This window comes from Marmota flaviventris, chromosome 17 (assembly GCF_047511675.1).
Source record: "Marmota flaviventris isolate mMarFla1 chromosome 17, mMarFla1.hap1, whole genome shotgun sequence".
Classification (NCBI taxonomy): domain Eukaryota; kingdom Metazoa; phylum Chordata; class Mammalia; order Rodentia; family Sciuridae; genus Marmota; species Marmota flaviventris.
Genome location: NC_092514.1, coordinates 52,790,932 through 52,806,388, shown reverse-complemented (window position 1 = coordinate 52,806,388; position 15,457 = coordinate 52,790,932). Strand labels below are relative to the sequence as shown.

The 15,457-nt window shown below is 37.7% G+C and overlaps 1 protein-coding gene and 1 non-coding gene across 2 annotated transcripts in view; both read right to left on the bottom strand.

The window, feature by feature from the left end:
- Spop (speckle type BTB/POZ protein) overlaps positions 1–15,457 on the bottom strand; it is an 80,522-nt gene extending 65,065 nt beyond the window's left edge. Inside the window, exon 1 of the mRNA XM_027924680.3 lies at positions 15,219–15,457. The gene's annotated coding sequence lies outside the window, so the exon portion shown is untranslated. The remainder of the gene's footprint in view (positions 1–15,218) is intronic.
- On the bottom strand, positions 3,943–4,015 carry Trnaa-ugc (transfer RNA alanine (anticodon UGC)). Its single transcript has one exon. It is a non-coding gene; the product is annotated as a tRNA-Ala (tRNA).

The window sequence follows — 15,457 nt, the reverse complement described above, 5'->3', positions numbered from 1 at the left end:
AGGTATTACTTTCCTAAACACAATTTTTAGAGAAATTTTTCTCAAATGCAATTTAAAAAAATATACTTAAGGGGTTGGGGTTGTGGCTCAGTGGTAGAGCGCTTGACTAGCAAGTAGAGGGCTCTGGGTTCAATCCTCAGCACCACATAAAAATAAAATAAATAAAGGTATTGTGTTCAACTACAACTAAAAAATAAATATTAAAATATATATATTATATATAATTGTCAGGTGTGGTGGCATGTTCCTCTATGTCCCAGCTACTTGGAAGGCTGAGATAGGAGGATCGTGTGAGCTCGGAGTTCAAGACCAACCTGGGCAACATAATAAGACCCTGTCAGAGAGAAAGGGGTGGGAGGGGGAAGGAAGGAAGAAAGAGGCAGACAGGAAAATGTTAAACTCTATGCACTACTACATACCACAAATTTTATGTTTATTAAGACAGTTTATTCTAATATTATTATAGACTTGAAAGACTACCTGGTTGAAAATCTTAAAACTCTGGTGTTTGAAAACATTAGTTCCTAGGGATGCATTTCTATTCAATTTGACATTTCAAGATTTTTATGCTCTTTTAAAATATTCCATTCATTTTGACATATTAAGTGTGCTAAGTGATTTCACTAGCAAGTCAGTAAAATTACATTATGAGGGACTGTGGTTGTGGCTCAACGGTAGACCACTCGCCTAGCACATGCAAGGACCTGGGTTCGATCCTCAGCACCACATAAAAATAATAAATAAAATAAAGGTATTGTGTCCAACTACAACTAAAAAATAAATATATTTTTTAATTACGTTATGAAATGCTTGTTATATCTAAGTACAGACCTTTTCTCCCCACCACATCCTCTCCTAAGGCTATAAGTTCTCAGAATATGCCCCAAAGATCCCTGAAATTCCCTTTTAAAAGGTCTGTTAAGTCAAAAATATTTTATAGTAATACTAAAAAAACTTGCCTTTTTTTGATTGTTCAAACTGCACTAGAATCACCACCATGCATAGGTGATGGGGGGGGAGCCAATTGTGCTAACACTTTCTTTTTGTTTGTTTTGTTTTGTTTTTCCTACCACAGATTGAAATCAGAGGCACTTAACCACTGAGCCACATCCCCAGGCATTTTTATTTTCCATTTTGAGATGGGATCTCATGGAGTTGCTAAAACTGGCTTCGAATTTGCAATCCTCCTGCCTCAGCCTTCCAAGCCACTGGGATTACAGGCATGCACCACAACACCCAGCTAGGACTTTCTTGATGGAAGTAATAAAAATTATTTTATCAAATCTGAACCTTTGAATATAGGTCTTTTAAATATTCTGTGTAATGAAAGAAAGCACTTCACAGGATACTCAAGCACAATAATTTCAAAAAAGCACTTAAGACTGGGTTATCAGCTCAATTGGTCACTTTTTTTATGGAACGCTACTTTTTCTTGGAACAAAGAACAAACTGGTTATTCAGACAAGAATATTTAGCAGACATTTTCTGGAAAATGGAGTCTGCCACATAAAGAAAAACAACTGACAGTTTTTGTTGCCAATGATAAAACCCGAGCTTTAATGAAAAAATTTACAATTTTAGAAAACTTACAGTTGCCTGACATCTTCCCAAAACCAGCAAACTTTTCTCATGAAATGGAATGGTAATATTAACTAATGTGAGCTTTTAAAATACTGCATTGTGGGGCTGGGGCTGTAGCTCAGTGGCAGAACACTTGCCTACCATGTGTGAGGCACTGGGTTCGATCCTTAGCACCATATAAAAGTAAATAAAATTAAATAACATAAATAAATAAATAATATTGCATTGTGAAATGTTTAAACATATGGAAGATCTGCTTAACTCCTAAATTTCCTAAATGATCAATGCCTACTATTATAAAATCATGTATGGGTAAAAGATCCATTTAGCCATGCACTTGTAGTCCCAGCTACTCAAGAGGCTGAGGCAGGAGGTTTACTTGAGCTCAGCAGTTTGGGGCTGGCCTGGGCAACATAGTGAGATCCCACTTCTGAAAAAATTAAATAAATAATGCATTCAAACACAACACAAGACTAATGAATTTGAATTTAACAATAACATGATACAATTTCAGATTCCACAATGTAACTTAACTTGTAAGAAACACTTGTCAACTTTTGGTATGGTATCAGAGAATATACACAACTGTCTGAAAATGCTAACAAACAAACAAACAAAAAAAACTTCTCCCTTTTTCAACTATACTTTGAGGCCATATTTTCTTCATATACTTTTTACATATCCTCTGAAGTCATATTTCTTATACTTCAATCAAAACCACCTATCACATCAGACTGAATCTAAAAGCAGATATGAGAATCGAGTGGTATTCCATTAAGCTGGATATTTAAGAGATTTGCAAAAATGAAAAAGTGCCACCACCCTTTTCACTCATTTTTTGAAGTTATTTTTCATAAGAATATTACATTAATGAGATGGGTTTATTGTTATTTTTAAATAATAATTATTCTGTAAATGTTTTCCATCTCAATTTCTACTTTGATAAAAATCAACAGATATAATCCAAACAAAAGCTCTTTTTTTTTTTGATACCGGGGATTGAACTAAAGGGCATGTTACCACTGAGCTACAACCCCAGTCCTTTTTATTTTTAGACAGGGGCTGGTCTTGTGGTCTTGAACTTGTAATCCTCCTGCCTTCGCACCCAAAGTTACTAGGATTACAGGCATATGCCGCCACACCCAGCTTAGTGTACTCAATTTTTAAGAGTGTAAACAGTCCTATGACCAACAATGTTTGAGATCCCTGCTTCAAGAAAATCTGTCTCTGAGTCTAGCCAACCCCCAAATTGCTGTATGTACCAAATCTACCTCTCCCCTTCCACAACTGGGGTGAACCTGGAGGAAATCATGTCTTAGTTTGACCAAATTAGATCTCCCTCAAGAATCTGAATACAGTCTCATAGAAACTAAAGTTTATTTATAGCAGAGAACAAGACTCCATCAGCTCTTATTGCTGAAGTCTATGGAACTGTTTTTGTTCCAGCTCTTTTGAAAATCTGGTTGGTCAACTTTGCCTTGCATTCTACAATTATTATTTCCTTTTGATAAATCTTTTTATATGAGCTAGTTTAAATAGGTTCCATTTTCTTAAGATCAAGAAAGCTTTAACATCATAAACCTCAATACCAAACTGTTTTATTTGGTGTCTTCCATTTGAAGAATCATATTCCTAAATAAAAATGAAAATCACTCCAACAAAATTAAAAATTGAGTGGAAACTGTAGGCTCATTCAGAACAAATAATCAGTTGCTAATTAGATAAGGCAAGCCTATTTTTTTATGTGAATATATTTAGATAGCAAATGGCTTCATTAAAATGTACCAATCTGACAAAGTTTTTTAGGGAGCTTGATAAACAGAAAAACAAAAGGTACTGAGTTTTGCTCTACCAAGTAAGAACAATTATTATAAAATTCTGATAATTAAGGCAGCACCCAGCACAATAAAGCAAACAGACTAATGGTACAGAATAGAGGCAAAACACATGCAAGCGCTTTTATGTATGGAAACATATAAGTGGCATTACAAAGTAGAACGAAGCAGATGGACTACCGAATACATGATGCTGGGTCACTGGATTATCCTTATGAAAAATAAAAAGAAAAGAAATTTAGAACCATACTTCAGGGTTAACCTTACAGGGGGAAAAAAAAAAAGTTTTGATTCCTACTTCACACTGAACATCAAAATTAATTTCAGGGGGCTGGGGTTGTGGCTCAGTGATACAGTACTTGCCTAGCATGTGGGAGGCACTGGGTTCAATTCTCAGCACTGCACATAAATAAATAAAATAAAGGTTCATTGACAACTAAAAAGTCTTTTTAAAAATTAATTAATTAATTAATTAATTCCAGGTAGATTAGGGGTTAAAATGTGAAAAGCAAAACTCTAATTTTTTTGGTAGTGCTGGGGATTGAACCCAGGGCCTTGTGCATGCAAGGCAAGCACTCTACCAACTGAGCTATATCCCCAGACCATCTAAAACTTTTTAGAAGAAAATGTTACCTCAGTAGAATGGAGTATTCCTTCATCAAGACACAAAAAACACAAGCCATAAAAAGAAAACATTAAAAAAAGCCATAAAAAGAAATTAATCATGCTAAAACTTAAAACTCAACTTTAATAATAAAGACAAACTTAAAACAAATTAAAACACACCCATTAGGATGGCTACTAAAAAACAACAACAAAAAAATGTTAGTGAGGATGTACGGAACTTGAAACTTGTGCACTGTTGGAGGGAGGGAAAGTAAAATGGGGCAACCACTGTGGAAGATAGAGTGGAGTTTCCTTTAAAAATTACAAATAAGGGCTGGGGATGTGGCTCAAGTGGTAGTGCGCTCACCTAGCATGTGTGAGGCACTGGGTTCGATTCTCAGCACCACATAAAAATAAAATATTGTGTCCACCTAAAACTAATATTAAAAAAAAAAAATTACAAATAAGCCAGTGCCAGATGCCTGTGATCCCAGCAATTTGGGAGTCTGAGACAAGAGGATTGAAAGTTTGAGGTCAGCCTCTGCTGAGAGCCACGGCCGAGTCTGTATGGCCCCTGGCATTTTGCCAACAGTATTGATTGACAGGCGAGGCATTACTATCCGCCTCTGCCGAACCTTTTGAGTTCTCGCACTATTTTGGAGTTTTCATGGGGATTTCCGGGGATTCCCCAAGAGTTCCCATTGGTTGGGGAAGTGCAGGAGGAGGGATTTCCGGGAGAGATATTTCCGGCTGGGGGTTCCTGGACCAGCCGTGTGGCGTTCGGGAGGATTCCCCGGGAGCTGTGTGAAGTGTTTTCCTGCAGTTCAAAAATAAAGTTTGTTCCTGCTTCAGTGGCTCGTGATTTGTGCCCAGCCAGACTGCGGCAACTGGTGGCCCGTATGGGGAGCCCCGGGACACTCGGGGGTAAGTGACGAAAAAAAAGCTGCCCATCCATAGATAGGACGGGAGCAAATCTGCTCGTCCCTAGACAGATAGGGCGAGAGGAAAAATGGCCATTTTAAGAAGATGGAGAAGATTGATATAGTATGTTTGTGTCTTGTTTTGTCTCAGTGTATTATATTGTCTTTGTGATGAAAATATGGAAGGGGTGAGAAGTAAATTACTAAGGAAAGAAGGCACCCCAGTGGAACCAAGAATAGTTAGGGCATGTGTTGATAAGAGCCCAGGAACTCTAGTCAGAAAGAAAAAGAAAGTTCAGAAGAAGAAGGATTATCAGGAAAAAAGTTGCAGCAAAAGGCTATTACTAAATACTTTTCCTTACCGGAGGGTGCGTGAAGCGGAGAGGTGGCTGCCGAGTGTGCAAGCCGTGTGCAAGCTGGTCACAGCACAGCAAGGATTTTCCAAGAGGCGGCAGCGACTGGCCCTTCCCCGCCTCCTGGCCAGGGAGCTGGCTCTTCCACTGCCCCGCCCAAATCTAGACCTGACCTGGAGGAACAGTCTCGCAGGCTCTTGCTCCCTGTGCCCAGTAGCAGTTTGAGTCCGGGACACTCCCCAGGGCCATCTGGGGCTGCCCAGGCACTACAGCCAGCAGAAGACGCTACTGGCGTCCCTGATGTTTGGTCATTTCCAAGGCCAGTAACTACAATGGTTCTCCCACACCTGGAAGCTAATGAGTAATGAGCACCATTAAGGCTTACTTAAATGTAAAAAACCTTGAGATAATGTACTAAATTGTTCAGAAAGTTGTTTTCTTAGTGGAATGCTACAGGATTTTCTTTAGCATCTTTGCAAGAGTTCCTGCCTTCGTCCCAGTGCCGGTGAGGACGAGGATGGAAAAATTTCCAGTGTTGCTGAAAACCGGATGAAACTTCGGCTGAAAAACGGACGAGACTTCGGAGCTGTTGCTGTTTCTGCTGCTACAGCTTAGGCTAGCTGCCTGAAGAACTTACCTGGACTGTGATTTAAGCTAGCTGCCTGCAGAACTTACCTGGACTGTGATTTACCGGGACTGTGAGTTAATCTATTGAAACACTGCTTTACCTGGACTGAGACAACAAACTGTAATCTACAACAAATTGTAACTTTGCTAACGGTGTCATTGCTGGTATAATTTTTCCAAGGGCTTCTTGCATGGAGCCATCAAGTGGCTTGGTATTGTGGAATTTTGTATCCTCCCCTTTTGCTCATAGCAGATTATTTATGGTGTTTGTGTAAAAACCACTATGGTCATTATTTAAATTAAACAAAAGGGGGAAATGTTAGAGTTCGTAAACAAGTCTGGATGGTGCCTGGCAAAATGCCAGAGGGAGTGGTTTGAGAAGTAACAAAAGCGAGCCATTAAGTGTGGAGATTCCTTATTGGTTGACTGATGTATCTAGTTTATGCTAATTAGATAAGCTATGTGGAATGTATAAATACTGCTCCTGTCCTGCAATAAACAGCTCCTACTCCTGCTGTATCAACGTATACAAGTTATTCGTCACCCCCCAGCTATTTTGCCCAGCCAGCCGGCCTCCGGCAAGCCTCAGCAATGTTAGGCCCTAAGCAACTTAGTGAGACCCTGTCTCAAAATTAAAAAATAAATAAAAGGGCTGGGGATGTAGCTCAGTGATAAAACACCTCTGGTACCAAAAAGTTAAAATTAAAAATAGAACCTAGTACCAAAAAGTTAAAATTAAAAACAGAATCATCATATATTCTAGAAATTTTAAGACTGGGTATATACTCAAAAGAATTAAAAGGAGGGTCTTGAGGAGATATTGTAAATCCATGTTCACAGTAGCATTACTCACAACAAAAGCTGGAAACAACCAAATGTTTACCAACTGATGAATGAATAAACAATATATGGTATACAAATACAATGGGATATCGATTAGTCTTTAAAAGAAAGGTAATTTTGATACATACTACAATACAGATGAATTTAAAAAATTTTTTTTTTTTTTAGTTGTAGTTGGACACAATACCTTTACTTTGTTTTATTTTTATGTGGTGCGGGGGATTGAACCCAGTGCCTCACAAATGCTAGGCAAGCGCTCTACCACTGAGCCACAACCCTGTCCCAACACAGATGAATTTTGAGGATAGTATGTTAAGTGAAAAAAGTCACCAAAAAGACAAATTCTGTATGATCCCACTTATTGTGGCACCTAGAGTGGTCAAATTCCTAAAGATAGAAAGTAGAGGGGTGGATATTGTTTAGCATTTCAGTATTACAAGATGAAAAAGTTCTAGGGGGCTGGGGATGTGGCTCAAGTGGTAGCGCGCTCGTCTGGCATGCGTGCGGCCCGGGTTCGATCCTCAGCACCACATACCAACAAAGATGTTGTGTCTGCCGATAACTAAAAAAATAAATAAATATTTTAAAAAAAAGTTCTAGACACTGTTGAACAACATTGTGAATGTACTTCAACTACAGAATTGTACACTTTAAAGTGGTTATGTTGGAAATATAATAAAAATGTTTATTATTATGCATAATAACAAAAAATTAGAAATATCTTAAAACGTTTACTAGCAGGAAATGGATAAATGGTTAACACAATACATTCATACAGTAAAATACCATACAGCAATTAAAATGAACTCCAGTTATATATAAACCAAGTAAATCTCAAAAACCATATTAAACACAAATATTAGAGAATGATAATCAGAATTATAGGGTGCACACTGAATTGTAGCAAAGCTAGAATTTGATAAAAACCAAATTCAGAAAAGTGTTAAGTCTTTTTTAATATTTAATACATATTTTTTCTATTCCTTCACAGCACTTTAATTAATTATTTTTAAAAATATCTTTTATTTTTTTATATGGTGCTGAGGATCTAACCTAGGGCCTCACATGTGCTAGGCGAGAGCTCTACTGCTGAGCCACAACCCTAGCCCTAATTAATTTATTTTTCCCACATTTTTTATTTGCGCATTATGGTTGTACATCATGATGGGATTTGTTGTTACATATTCATACATGCACACAATATAACAATATAATTTGGACACTGTCACTCCCCAGCACATCATGCCTCAGGATGTGTTACTTTTTTTGGTGGGGGAAGGTACTAGGGATTGAACTCAGGGGCACTGGACCATTGAGCCACATTCTAAGTCCTTTTCTGTTTTTTATTTAGAGACAGGGTCTCACTGAGTTGCTTAGCGCCTCACTTTTACTGAGGCTGGCTTTGAACTCGAGATCCTCCTGCCTCAGCCTCTGGAGTCATTGGGATTACAGGCATGTGCCACTGTTTAACACATTTTATATTTTAAAAATTAAGACAGCACAAATGATGTTCTACATTAAAAAGATCATTTCTATTTACAGCAAACTTTATGTGGCTTACCTATTTCTAAATATCAAGTAAAGGATTATATAAATCTCAATTTAAGGAGAAAATGATTACACACATATTTTTCCCCTTACAAATAAATAAACAGGCAGACAGGAGAAACCAGAGGCTTTAGAAAACTACTCCAGGCCCTTCTCTGATGTAAATGGCGCCACAGCATGAAGATTTATGCCAACAGCTTCATAGCAAGAAACATCCAAGAGCAAAGGTCTTCCTAGCCAAACAAGAGTTATTGTTTGAATATTTAATTCCCACTCTATTTTTTTTTATTGGTTGCTCAAAACATTACAACGATCTTGACATATCATATTTCATACATTTGATTCAAGTGGGGTATGAATTCTTATTTTTACCACGTGTACAGATTGCAGGATCACATTGGTTATACCCACTCTAAGGTTGTACCCAGGTCTCCCAAAGCTGCCTTGACCAGCTCTGCCATACAGAGCACTTGGGCAACTCCTTGCCAATCCTGACAGTAATTTTATGAATGACAGCCTCTACATTCCCTAAAGAGTCTGTAAGGATTTTTTTTTTTTCCTGATATGGAGGGATTAAAAAAACAAAAGTAAAAAAAGGGCTGAAAATGTGGCTTAGTGATACAGTATTTGCCTTTCATGCATGAGGTCCTGGGTTCAATTCCTGGCACTGAGTGAGGGTGGGGGGGAAAGAAGCTACTAGATCTTACTATTAAATGTGTCAGCATAGCCATGCCTTATAAATACAAGAAACAGGTGTGCTTCTCTGAATACACAACCAGAATTAATATGGAGCCAGTAATGTTATGAAACCAGGTTGAAGATAAATAACCTTGTAAATATGACAAGAGAGTAAAAAAGAAATTGAGAAATGAATTTCAGATAAGTATCAGAATACTGTTATTATCTGACTTTGAGTAACTTGAAATCAGTAAGACAAAACTCAAAATACCACTCTACATGGGAAAAATTTAATAAGACTCTTTTTTTTTTTTTTACTAAGGCAGGAATTAGTCTAGCCCCTGAAACCAGCTTTAGAATGCAGTTCTGTTCTTTCATTTGTATTAACCTTCATTAGCATGGTGAATTTCAGAAAACACTGCAGATGCACTGACATTTCTCCTGAGTCTATACAGTACACAAAAGAAATTCATAGGATTCAGCATTGTTCCAGACCCAGAGTTAGGACAATTGGATATCAGGGTTCACAACCTAGCTGAAGTTATTCCCTAATTAAGAACAATTTGTCTTACTCCTTTTTTATGATGAAAATCTAATGATAATGGGAAAAAATGTGTTATTACAGCATAATCTTACATAATACTCCAACCATGTAAGAAATGTATGTAAATGAAGAAAACAGAAGAAAAATATATGCATGCATATACATACGAAGATGTTTTTATACAACAATGAAAATGCCACACCCCCAACAAAACTTATAAATACAAATTTCAGTCTTTCATTCTGTGTACTTTTCATCTCAGAAAAAAGCAGGGTTGCTCATGAGGAAAAAAAAAAAAAAATCCCCATGTCCTTTCTAGCTAAACTTTTAGGTGGGGCGGAAAGCACCACTATCTTCGAGAGAGACACTACCTGTCTTTTACAAAGAATATTTAAGAGAGCAGAGCCTGGTGGCACATGTTTCTAATCCCTGCTACTTGAAAGGCTAAGGCAAGAAAATTACAAGTTCCAGACTAGCCTCAGAAACTCAGACCTGTCTCAAAATAAAAAAGTAAAAATAAAAAGGCTGGAGATGTAGCTCAATGGTAGAATGGCCCTGGGTTCAATCTCCAGTACAGGGGGTGGAAAAGAATATTCAATATTTAAGACAAAGAAGCTGTGAGTTCTAAAATCTAGAATCCAGCAATGCCAGTGGCACAGAAGTAAAACACTAAGTCCACCAGGTTAAATAAAGGCACCTTCAGTTTTGAGAATTTGGTTCCAGAAGCTCCATAAGGGAGACGAAAAACCTCATTTATTGAAAGGGAAGATGTATAAAGGTAGAGTGAGGGTTTCACATCTGGGACAGGAAAAATACAAAGTGAGCCAGGAACAACTTATGCCAGAAAGCAAGGAAGCACTCACACACTGAGCTGAAAGGGCTCCCACAGGCCAAATATGGAACATCTTGTGCATCACAAAGATTGTAATTGTTGGTAGAACACAATAAATTAAAAACCATGAGTTCATGATGATACTAAAAGAGAGAAAAGGAAAATTCATTTACCACCATTAAAGCTGACCATCTCCCTTCTTAGAAAAGTGTTGAAAGAATTAAGAAATTCTCTTTTTAGTAGAAATTATCATTTATTCCAAAGTGATGAGAAAAATCTTCATTGAAGACTGAAAACCAATCTAAAACCAATGTAAAAAGGACTAGTACAATTAGATATCACCATTTTGTAACAACCAGTGAATTAACTGATTCAGGCAAGGACCATCCTTTTAAAGGATGCAGGAGAAGTATTAACAGTATGGTGCCAGAGGGGCACCTCTCTACAGATTACTTGCTAATTACAAAGTGAAAAACATCTTTACCATGAAGAGATCTGTTATTTATCACCTGAAACACAAATGATCAAACTTAACATTATTCATTACAGGGCTATGACATTAATGTATTTCCTAATATGATGCCATGAGGAACAGAACAACATCTGAGAAGTATTTTTTACCAAAAATGTTTAATGATAATGTAATCAAGCCTTTAGTCTTAATACCAGTTCATAGGTAACACAGGGATAAAGAAATTAAACAGTTAAGAAACAACTGGAAAATTCCAGAAGTGGTATATGCTACAACATAAATGATCTTGTTTCTTAAAGACAACAACAAAAAAACCCATGTTGTGTGGTTTCTAAACTTTTCTGTATTTTTAAGACTAGAGAGACATGTTTGAAAGAAAATAAACAAACAGCTAAAAAAAAAAAAAAAGTGTCATGTTCAAGGCAACTGGGAAAAATCTGAAAGAAACTGAATATCAGCATTACTATTAACTGCCTGAACTGTAACAAGTACTGTAAGGACAATTAAATAGAACAATGTATTTCAAGGAGATACATCTAAAGTATTTAAGTTTAAAGTCATGATATCTGCAGTACAAAAATGTACATATTATGTATCTAAACACATATGTACATATATAGATAGATACAGCAAGTATAGCAGAAATGTGAACAACAGCTAAATCAAAGTGATGGGCATAAAGATGTTATCTATACTATTCTTTCCATTTTTCTGTATATTTAATTTTTACTTAAACAGTTGTAGAAAAAAAGGGTAAAAAGGTTCAAAATGCACTTCTTCCAATAAGTCCTCCTGAGCAAATTCTCCTATACCTTTGATCACTTCCTTGCAAGATTGTTTCAGCACAAAGTCCAATATAATCCTATTCACATCCTATTTTCTAACTGTCCTCTTATATTTCATATATTCAGTAGATCTGGTTTCCTAGTAAGACTATAAGTTCCAAACACAGACATCTTTTCATTCTTTTCTATTTCTTCATGGCTTATACTGAAGTAATCTGTAATCAGCAGACTTTTAAAAGTGCAAATACCAACATTCTACCTGGGACAGTAGGCACTCAGTAAAGCACCTTAACTAACTGGTTCTTCAAGAGAACAGCAATTCATTTGGATAATCAATCTCACATCACAGCTATCAAAAGGATATCACAAAACATCACTTACAGCTTTAAGAGTTTCACATAAAGAAACTAGCATCTGTATACAACTAGACATATGATAAATTGTGCTCTATATGTGTAATATGAATTGTAATGCATTGTGCTATCATATATAACAAATTAGAATAAAAAATAATAAAAAAAAGAAACTAGCATCTAAGAGTTAAGAGAAGAAATTAGATTACAGGTCTTATATGCCTCCCTAGCACTGTCAAGGATGTGGCAGTTATCCAGATACATGGCCTCATTCTCATGGCATTATTTTTCAGTTGCACAATTTCTTCTACCATCCTTGATCTTTACAACAGTGACTGTGGGCTGGTGTTGTAGCTCAGTGGTACAGCACTTGCCTTGCACACATGAGGCCCTGGGTTTGATCCTCAGCACCACATAAAATAAATAAATAAACAAACAAACAAATAAATAAAAATATTGTGTCCATCTACAACTAAAAAAAAAATTTAAAAAAGAAAAAAACAGTGACTGTATTTGTTCACAACTCCTTTGTGTAATGAAGCATAACAAGCTACATAATTAACTTTAAAATCATAAAGAATGCACAAAAGATTAAAAATTTTGATAACACAGTACTGGTGAGGAAACAGGCAGACTTGCACTGTTGCACATACAACCTCTATAGAAAGCAATTTAGCAATATCTAAGGTTAAAAATGCACACACACATTGATCTATCACTTCTCTAGGAATTTAATCAAATATCCAAGTACATATAAAAAATTAATTGTAGCTCTAGAAATAAATGTCCAATAGTAAGAATTGGCTGAAATACCTCTATAAAAATGCAATACCTGTCATCTTTCAAAAACAAGGAGATACTGCATATACTGTATGAAACGATCACCAAGACAAATCTAAGTGAAAAGGAAAATTTCAGAATAACAGGTACAGTATCTATCATTGTGTAAAACAAAAACCAACCAACCAACCAACCAACCAAAGTACAGGCATATGTACTTATAAACTGCATAGACTCTCTCTGGAAGGATAAACAAGATACTGACTATGGGGAGGGTCACTAGATGGACAGGAGGATGGCGCTAAAAAGCTTTTCACTCTCTTTGTGTACTTTCTGAATTTTATTTCATATATATGTACATGTATTACCCATATTGTTTTAAAGAGTGATTTTTTTAAACAAGGCTCTACACCAATACAAATTACTTAACAATACTTATCTTAATCCTAAAAGCATTTCATGCCTTTGTACCATCAAAGTTTAAACAAAGCTTCAATGAATTCAACTAGATGAAACGTTTCCAGATAAGAACAAAGCATCCCAGATGACAGAAGCCTACTGAGAAGACAGAATTTATTACCTCACTTCTAGATTTTGCCAGAACCTTGATCCAAGTCTGGATCATGGGTGACATTAAGTATTTCCAACTACAAAACTAGTCACTATACAGACTGCTCCAAAAGGAGAAATCATCAAAGTACCAAATGGATACCAACTACTCGGATCCTAAGTGTGGGGCTGTCACAATAACATATACTTCTCAGCATGAGGGGAAAAAAGGTGAGTCTCTAGCTCTTTCCCAGCACATAGAATGATATATGTACCCCAAATCCCTTGTAGTTTCTCTTATTTCATCTCTTGGCTCCAACAGTAATATGGCAACAGGAAATTTCACAAAAGACAGCTGAACCACATAAGACCAGGGTTAAATGGGGAAGTGGAAAAAAAAACACACACACATACATTACATATTTATACACACATACATACTTTAAGGCCTCAAAACACGAGATCCTAGATTTAAGAATGGGGAGACTTTGAGAAAAGAATATTAAAGGAAAAGACTAGAAAGGCTTACTTTCCATTTCCATTTATCCACTTAGGAGACAAGTTTGGCAGGATAACTGAAAAACAGAAAATGTCCCTTCCTTCCCCTTTGTGCTCCCCCCACAATTTAGCTATTCATTTCAACACTCTTCGGCAAAGTCTTCTGCTAAGAAAGAGTTTATCTTTTCCTTCTGATGGCAGAGGTAAGATGCAGCCAACTATCCAAGAAAGTCATAACACAGGAGCAAATTAAAGGACCAAATATAACAAGCCAACTGAAACCCAGGTCCTAGTTCACTGGAACATTATTGTACCTTAAAATTCTTTATTTTAAATTGTTTTTGTGATTTTCCAATGAGAAAGAAAACATCTTACTCATTATTTAAAATTAAAATTTTCACTGGACAAATTATTGTTCATCAAGTGTTTCAGACTGTCTTTGTTTTCATGTGATGGTCACAGGGCATTAATAATGTACAGCTAAAACAAAAGCTCTAAGGAAGATCTTTGACCCAAAAAAAAGAGGCAAACAGGTCACACAAAGTAGGAGGCCTGGTAACTGAGAATCCTTAAGTCTTGATTTACATTAACCTAAGCTTTTGTGCGTGCTCTTCAGCCCTTCCTTACCTAGTTCTGTGAGGGTAATTAAGAATTTTACTAAAAGGAATTCCCCCTCCATTTCTTTTAGCAAAGCTATCAAAATCCCCCGCCAGAATAAATGGGTTGGGACACCTACTCCTAAATTTAGGGAAAGTTTACACTAAAGATACAACATGAGTAGAGGAAAAGTAATCTTAGAACCAGAAGTTGCAGTGGTAGTTTCAAAGGAAGGGTCAGCATGGGTCATATTGGCTGTGGGCGGCGTGGTAGTCTGGGAGTCTCTAGGGCAACACCAGATGCGAATAGTGCTTTGTCCTTAAGCCACTCACATAATTTAAATTCTCCCTCTCAGATACTAGCAACAGGCTCACTATTGGGCAGCAAGTCTAGCCCATTGCCTGGGAAGAAGGCGGGCGCGTGGTGAAGGGGCTCTTTATCCCGCAGGTCCCTGCAACACAGTCATGCGCATGCGCCCCAAGGGCAGCGAACAGGCACCCCGAGCTCGTTCACACTCGCGCATGCGCAATCACCCATCTCGCCGCAGGCGACAGCTCACTATTTGGCAAGGGGGATGGGGCTGGGAAATGATGGGGGGGCTGAAGGCAGGGGGCGCGTTTGTGTCTTCTGAATGCTTGGGATAGGGAGAACAGACGGTTGACTAGGTGCTGGTATTCATAGGCCAAGTAACCAAGGAGTAGGAAATGGGGCAGATAATATGTGTGTGGGGGAGTAATGGGGTTAGTCACGTCTTAAGGGAGGCGCCCCCCCACCCGGCAGGATAACCCCCTCCCTCGACACTCCTCCCCCCACTCACCTGAGAGCGGCGGCGACAGCTGCTGGTCCCCGTCCCCCTGCGCTGGCCTCATACTGTCCGCAACATCCGGGACCTGCGGGACCGCCGATACACAAATACACACACTCCGAGCGCGCGCACTCACACACACACACACACACACACACCACACACACACACACACCACACACACCACACTCACACACACACACACACACCGACACACACCGGCCGGAGCGTCCTGGCGTCAGCACGTCGAC